Source organism: Corvus cornix, chromosome 4 (assembly GCF_000738735.6).
Source record: "Corvus cornix cornix isolate S_Up_H32 chromosome 4, ASM73873v5, whole genome shotgun sequence".
Taxonomy (NCBI): Eukaryota; Metazoa; Chordata; class Aves; order Passeriformes; family Corvidae; genus Corvus; species Corvus cornix.
Genome location: NC_046334.1, coordinates 16,373,710 through 16,380,861, shown reverse-complemented (window position 1 = coordinate 16,380,861; position 7,152 = coordinate 16,373,710).

The following is a 7,152-nucleotide window of genomic DNA, read 5'->3' as shown; positions in this document are numbered from 1 at the left end:
TAGGAGGCAGGAGGGATGGAGATTGTTCCTGACAGAGAACAGAGATGAGGGAACAGTTAGCCTGGGCTGGTGAGATGAAAGTGCCTTCCCCTAATACGACATCAGAGTGGTGAGTGAGACATCAGAGTGCAGGTGAGCACTTCAAAAAGGCAGGAACAGCAGCAGAGTGAAAGAGAATGCAGTGTAGTGGCAAGAAGAATTTTTATCTTTGTTTGACAAAGTCCTGAGAGATTTAAGTCCCATGATGATTTTGAAGTCCCTCTAGAGAGCTGTGTGTTACTTTGGGTTTTGACACCTTTGACAGTTTGACAATTTTGACAGTTTGGCTTCCTCAAAACCGTGTAGAAAGTGTGGGAAAGAAGAGAAAATTAAAGCCAGACTTCCCAACTGTAACATAGCACACTGTCCTGAATTCTTCCTCCCTTCCCACTTCTTGCAAGGCAGCATGAGACTGGTGCTCTTTCTCTCTTAAGTTCCTTGTGCCTGAATGTTGTAGCACAGTTGTTTTGTTTCCTGGCATGGATCTGAACTTCTTTACATCTTGATGTAGGGCTAAACCTGTAGGGGTAAATCAACATGCACACAGGAATACAGCCAGTACAGAAATTCATTTCCCAGCTGTATTTCTCACCACTGAAGTGGCTGCATGTCCAGGCTCAGGGATGTGTTTCCCATGGCTGTGGTGCTGTTCTTGTAATCAAAGAGGAGGGCCTGGTTCTTCTGTACATTGTGTGCAAGATGGTGCCAGACAGGGAGCTACAAGTTCAAAGCAAACTGAGCTGCACACCAGGCACGGAAAAGGTGGGTGATTATTTTCTTGTAAACCCATTATCTGTTGTTTGCCACACAAATATTGCCCAGCTGTCTGTCTTGGGGATAGCAGCAGGATTTACCTCCGTGGTCAGGTGCATCCTTTGGCAGAATTCCCAAACGCAAGCTCATTGTGACTCCTGATGTGCTGTGGCTGTGTCAAGCTCTCTGAAATCTATTTTGCCACAAGCTCTCTACAAATTGATTAGATTCAATTGGGTTTAGTGATGAAGCTTGTGAGATTCTTAACAATAGGCATTGTCACACTGAATTTTATAAACTAGGGATTTATTTGTGCAGCTGTTACAAGACAACTGTTGGAAACTACCACATCTGGTTTTGCTTGCAGGGCCTGATGCCTACTGAAAATCCAAGCCTGTTTCCAGCTTAGCAGGTGGCACCCCCCACATGTCCTAATGACACCAGGCCCAGGAGTGACCGCTGGATTAAAAAGTGAATCCTATTGTACAGTGAGCCTGTGCACATCGCTACTTCTGGCTTTCCTTAAAGCCAAGACAGGAGTCCACACAGCCCCGCACCAGAGAGATGAGCTCTTTTTCATTACCATGACACAGCAGTGAAAAGTATTTTGTAAAGTATTTTCTTCCCAGACAGAAGAAAAGCACAGCTTTTGCCTTCCAGTTTTTAACTCTACCTGATTTGAACATAGAATTGATTTTTCTCCTGGTCATTTGCCTTAGAGAAGGCTTGCAGATTTGAGCCCACCCTGGCCAAAAAATGGCTTAATGGTTTTCAAGTTCCTTCTGCCTAAAACCTACCATGATGCTGCTGCTTGCATTTGATGTATGGAGGTACAGCACAAAAAAACTAAACCATCCAAACAAAAACCTCTAGACTACCCCACATTCTCATCGTCTGTTCCCTGAATGTTCTTAAAGCTCTCACTACAAAAGACTCTTAATGTTCTAGAGCCAGAAGAGGCTGGAATTTGGCCTGTCCTTTTTTTCACAAGCTGGTGGTGGCTAGTGACTTGCTGATTTCCCCACACAGGACTTGTTTTCCCTTGTCTGCATGGCAATTTCATACCATAGCAAAGGAAAGAAAAGGCATTTTGAAAAGGAAGAGAACACAGTTCCACAAAAATTGGCCTAGGGCTAGGTATAATCGTGAAATCTGGTACTTTTGGATGAAACTCTCATCCTATCCCTTAAGAGGACTGAGGCCTGGAAAGAGAAACTTGAATTTAAGAGCTGTTATAACATGCTAAAGGACTAACAGCAATATAATTTAATAATGTAACTGATGCAGCCACACTAAGGACAAGGGGGAGCTTGTGGGAGACTGGAATTTGCAGCCACAAAGTGCAACGATCAGAGCAGAAGATCTGGAAACAAACCAGCTTGAAAGGGAAATACAGGGCATGTGACATTGTCATCACAGGGCTGGCCAGTCAGGCAGGCAAGGAAAACGGCAGAAACCAGAGAAGGCCTTTTCAGTCCCCTCACCACCTCGAGGAACATTTGAGCTAGAAATTTTCTGAAAATGCACTTTTCTTTTGAAGAAAAGAGAAAGACAACAGCAAACTGGCTAACTATTTTGCATAAGTATATATAGAAATGTCAAAAAGTGATAAGCACTTCCAATTTATTGCTCTGGCACCCGAACTGTGAAAATACTGAAGGAGAAGGAGGAAAAGGAGAAGAAAATGGATTAGTGAATAGTGTGTTCATAGAGCTGCTGCCACCCAGTGTCAAGTGAAAGTATAAATATAATTAGAAAGGGCACCGAGATGGGAGCTCAACCAAAGGCTTAGAAAAGGCAGTTTAAAACAGTAAAATCCTTAAATAGATATGTGTAAAGGATCAAATATCACACTGCTAGGATTGTACCTTCTCCTCTTTCAGTAAGGACGCTGCTTATTTTGTTACAAAGTTTATCTGTCATCAGATAAGCAGCACGATTCAAAGAGAGATAAGAGCATCAGGTTTTAGCCATGACCTGTTGACTTGTGTCACCAGTTCCAGTTTCTCACAGCCTGCCCTACTCCCTGGCTGAGGCAGTGGGATGGGGGGTGAGGCCCTGAGGTGATCCCTGTGCCCCTTTGGACTGATGATGCAGGCAATAGAGGGCTGCACTTGCTCACTGCAACTCTCACCTGGCACCTTCCCATTCCCTGGTCTGCCTGGGTCTGTGCCAGCAGGACAGGAGTTCCTGTTGTCATTTCTCCCTTGCTTCTGGCTAGTAGAGGCCATGGGTGATGCTCCTCTGTTCAGCAGTGCTGGAAAGCAGCCCTGGCTGATGGGCACCGCAGTTTGTTGCAGTTTCAGCTAATGGACAGTCCAGTGACTGGATGTTCTGCATAAGAGATGCTTGTGGTTCCTACGGCTCTTGCTGACAGAGGGTCCAGCATGTTACTAGTCAGGAAGCCCCAGCTAATTTCAGTTCCTGCTTCTTACAGCTCTGGCTCTGTCTTGCAGCTCCTGCGCAGTTGTGATGAGAGATGCTGCGGCTGATGATGATTTCAGGTGATTTCAATTCCAGTTGCTGAACACAGCTTCTTATAGCTTTGGTGTGTTTCAGTTTAAGGTGATTTCAGATCCAGCTTGTTGAAACTCCAGCTTTTGTGTGGCAGTTCTGGCTTCCTGCAGCTCCTGCTGATGGACACAGGCTTATTTTGATTTCTAGCGCATTCCAGCTCCACTTTGTTGAAGCTCCACCTTCAGTACTGGGTGCTCGGAATAAGAGTTGCTCCTGCTTCTTCCAGCACCTGCTGCTGGCCATTTTCCAGCATGTTACTGCTCAAGTTATTTAAAGTCTTAGGTTACTTCAGCTCCTACTTCTTGAAACTCCAGCTCTACACAGCACATCTGGCCACTGGCCAGAAAAAAAGTGGGAGCACTGGTGGGACAATGTGTTTGTGGGAGGGCACAGGTACTTCCATTGGGAAACCAAAGGCTCTCAAATCCACACACCTGCTGCCCTCCCAAAAAGGCTGCCATGGGCATCCTGGGAATCAGGAGAAACCAGGGTCCAGGGTTCTAGTGACTTTTGCAGACACTCAGTTCATTTAATGGAATATAAAAGCCAGGCCAGCACACCATCGACCCCATGGATCTCATCACAAGCTCTTTGTCAATGCTGGCTGCAAATATGTGCTCTGTATCCATGGGCAGGCAAGAGCAACATCATCTTTTCCAGCATAGTGCTGGAATTCACCTGGATGCAGCAAGATAAAAGCTCTTTTTGGATGGCCTGTAATACAGCTGTCATCTCCTCCCCAAAAGCTTGTTTGGGTTTGGATTTGTTCTAGGCCAGTTCCTGCAGAAAATACTGTTCCAGGCTTGCTGGCCAGCCAGGACTGGAGGCAGATGTGTGAATGGATGCCCACGTGCTCCCAGTTGGCAGCAAACACAAAGCCCAGCCAGTGTGCAAGTGGCTGAGCAGACACTGCAGGAGCCACGGCACGCATGACAGGCGCCTGATTGGTTCATGCATGAGCACGCGATACTTGTGTGCATGAACACCCCATGAAATTATCAACAGCATCCCATTATTTCACATGTGAATGCCCCAAAACTTCATGCATTAGTGCCCAATTAGCTTATGCATGAGTGCCAAATTAATTTATGCCTTAGCATGCAATCACTTCATGCACAAGCACTCAATCTATTGACAAAGGAGCCTAAAGACAGCTCACGTGAGACCCCAGTGAATTCGTACCTCAGTGCTCAATCAGCTCACTGACGAGCAGCCATTTCTCCTGTGTGCCCCCTCAGCACATGCATGAGTGCCCATTTAGTACATGCACGAGTGCTGTGCTGGGCACAAATTGCAGGGTTCACGGCACTGATGCCACATTCCCACCCTCTGGCACTTCTTGGCGCAGGTGCTTCTCCACTGAAACTTAGCTCTTTTCAGGAGCATCACAACTCCATTCAAGGTCCCTGTGCTAGCCCAGAGGTGCACAAAGAGCCCTCCTCTTTCCCCAGAGCACCGAGGGGCTGAAGACCATGGTCTATCAGGGGTCAACACATCTGCCCAGCGCTGGGAAGAGACCAAAGTGCCTTTCCCAGCCCCTGTGCCCAGCACCTGACTTCACCTGTCAGAATTCTGCACTGCCTTTGCTTTTTCCAAGGGTTGTACCAGAGGCACACATCATTTCTCACTATGGGGTAAAAGAAGGTTAGCTTTTCCTTACTAAAAAGGTTAGACTGATCTACAGAGGAAAGTCACTTTTCTACAGTTACTTAGTTGTGAATCTCTATCCACAAGCCTACACTGCTTTGTAAGAAAATGAGGACCTTTTCTCAAAATGCTCTGCTATCCAGTCACAAACCCGCAGCTTTGAGAACTGACTGTAATTCTTAGCAGGGCATGAATTTCAATGGTCATCTATGAGAAAACCATCCCCAGAATAAAATCCTGAAAATAACAATTTACGTACTCACATTTGTGTGAGTACGTTATCAACTGGCTGCTCCAGAGCACAGATAATGGGACTAGTATCATGGAATTAGAAGGTAGGGAAGCCAAGCTGCTGGGATCATTGGCTGAGACCATCAGCCTGGCCAAGAGATGCCTGCCACTTGTATGTAACACTGAAGCACTCCCATTCCTCCAAGGAAAAATACAAGTTCTATGTACAAAGGTTGGAAGGACTCTGTTACCTTACAGAAGATGTGCAGAGAACTTTGCCAACTCTAACTTCAAGCACGAAGTTTACAAGTACTTATGGGATAAGACATTTGAAGTGAAAACTAGCCCTGGGCTTCCAAAGGTGTAGCACAGGGCAGTGACAATCTCAGCTCAGCTACCCTTTCCCACTATTCCTGAGCAAGACAGCATGATGAGAGACCATCATTTGCCAAAGAGGACTCCTGGCTGAGAAACTGCAAATTCCAATTTACAAGACTAAAACTCCAAGGCCACTCGAAAACATTCCTCCTCATTGCTCACAAGAGCCAAAACTAGTTTTAACTTCCTGGAAACCAAAAAGCTCAGCCAACACAACACTTCATTGCCTAGACAGTGAGATAGCAAAGCTGCACAGTGATAATGACACTGCACCAACAGAAAGCTCACAGCTCCTCTACCACAGCTGACGGGGAAGGCTCCAGATGCCTGCTTTCCTTGAGACTTCAAAACAGCTTCATTTTTCTAATACAAGAGGCTAATCAAACACTTGCATGTTAATCGCTCTCCTTGCTAAGCTGTGCATAGCTGTACTGAACACCTGAGCAGTAGCTGGTGTCATGTAACCTACCTACCCCTGCCCCAAAACCAACTCAAAGAGAGCATTCAGGACATTATCCAGCTGCAGGCTGAGAAGAAGAACATTACCTCCAACAACGCTAAGCAGCAGAGCAGTGTCTCTCTCAGAAGTATATGCACAGCTCAGCGTGTTCAGTAAGTCATCAAGAACAGCAGTTCTGCAACAGTGAAGAAAAAAACACTAGGGACAAAAAATACATTCCTGTAGCCAAGTGCATTTGAGAACTGGGCAAAGACTGAAAAATATAGAGGCTTAATACATTTATTAGCAACTGTTGCCATGTACTGTAGAATAGGCTACAATCTTCATACACAAGGAATTCATGGTAAGTACTGGCCAAGCATTGCAAAGCACAGGTTAAACAGAAAGCTGAAACAGCATGCACAACCCCCACACACTTATTAAACTGTTCTGAGCATGTAAATCTATCTCACACTTGTTCCATCAATTGTTTTCAGTTCTATTTAAATGCTACAAGGACCAAAATTAAGAATTTAGAAAAGGACTGGAGACAGCAGCTGTTTGCAAGTAGCAAGTAGTATGCCACTCCAGGTGACAACTCCCTCCCTACTCAGGGGTTAATTCCACTCAATAGTGAGCAAAGCTGGCAAGCAGAGAACTGAATTTTCATCTCTTACTGCAAAGGAAACAGCAGATGCATACAGAACACGTCATACTTCAGACTCACCCTTTTTTCCTGAAGGGGCCATAAAAGCAAACACGTAACCTAATGCGACCCAGGTGGTTACAGCACTCCCTGTATCTTCACTTGCTCACAGAACAAGCTAATAACAAGTTATTATACTTACATATAGCTCTATAATTGCTAATAATGAAACACCAGTTAATTACAAAGCCACCTAGCCAGTAACCTTCCCCTTCAGCTCTAGGTTTTACTACCTCAGTATTTTCCCATTTTGCACCTTACCCTTCACAGCACCAGCAAACACTACGACGACAACAGTGCTGTGAAGGGTACCTCGAGGTACAACAAAGGACCTCAGACCACATGCTGACATTCCCTATGGTTGGCTGCTTAGCATCTTTGCTTGGTTGGACACCTTTCACATCAGGCCCTAACTCAGAAGGGCAATGGAGACATTGTTTAC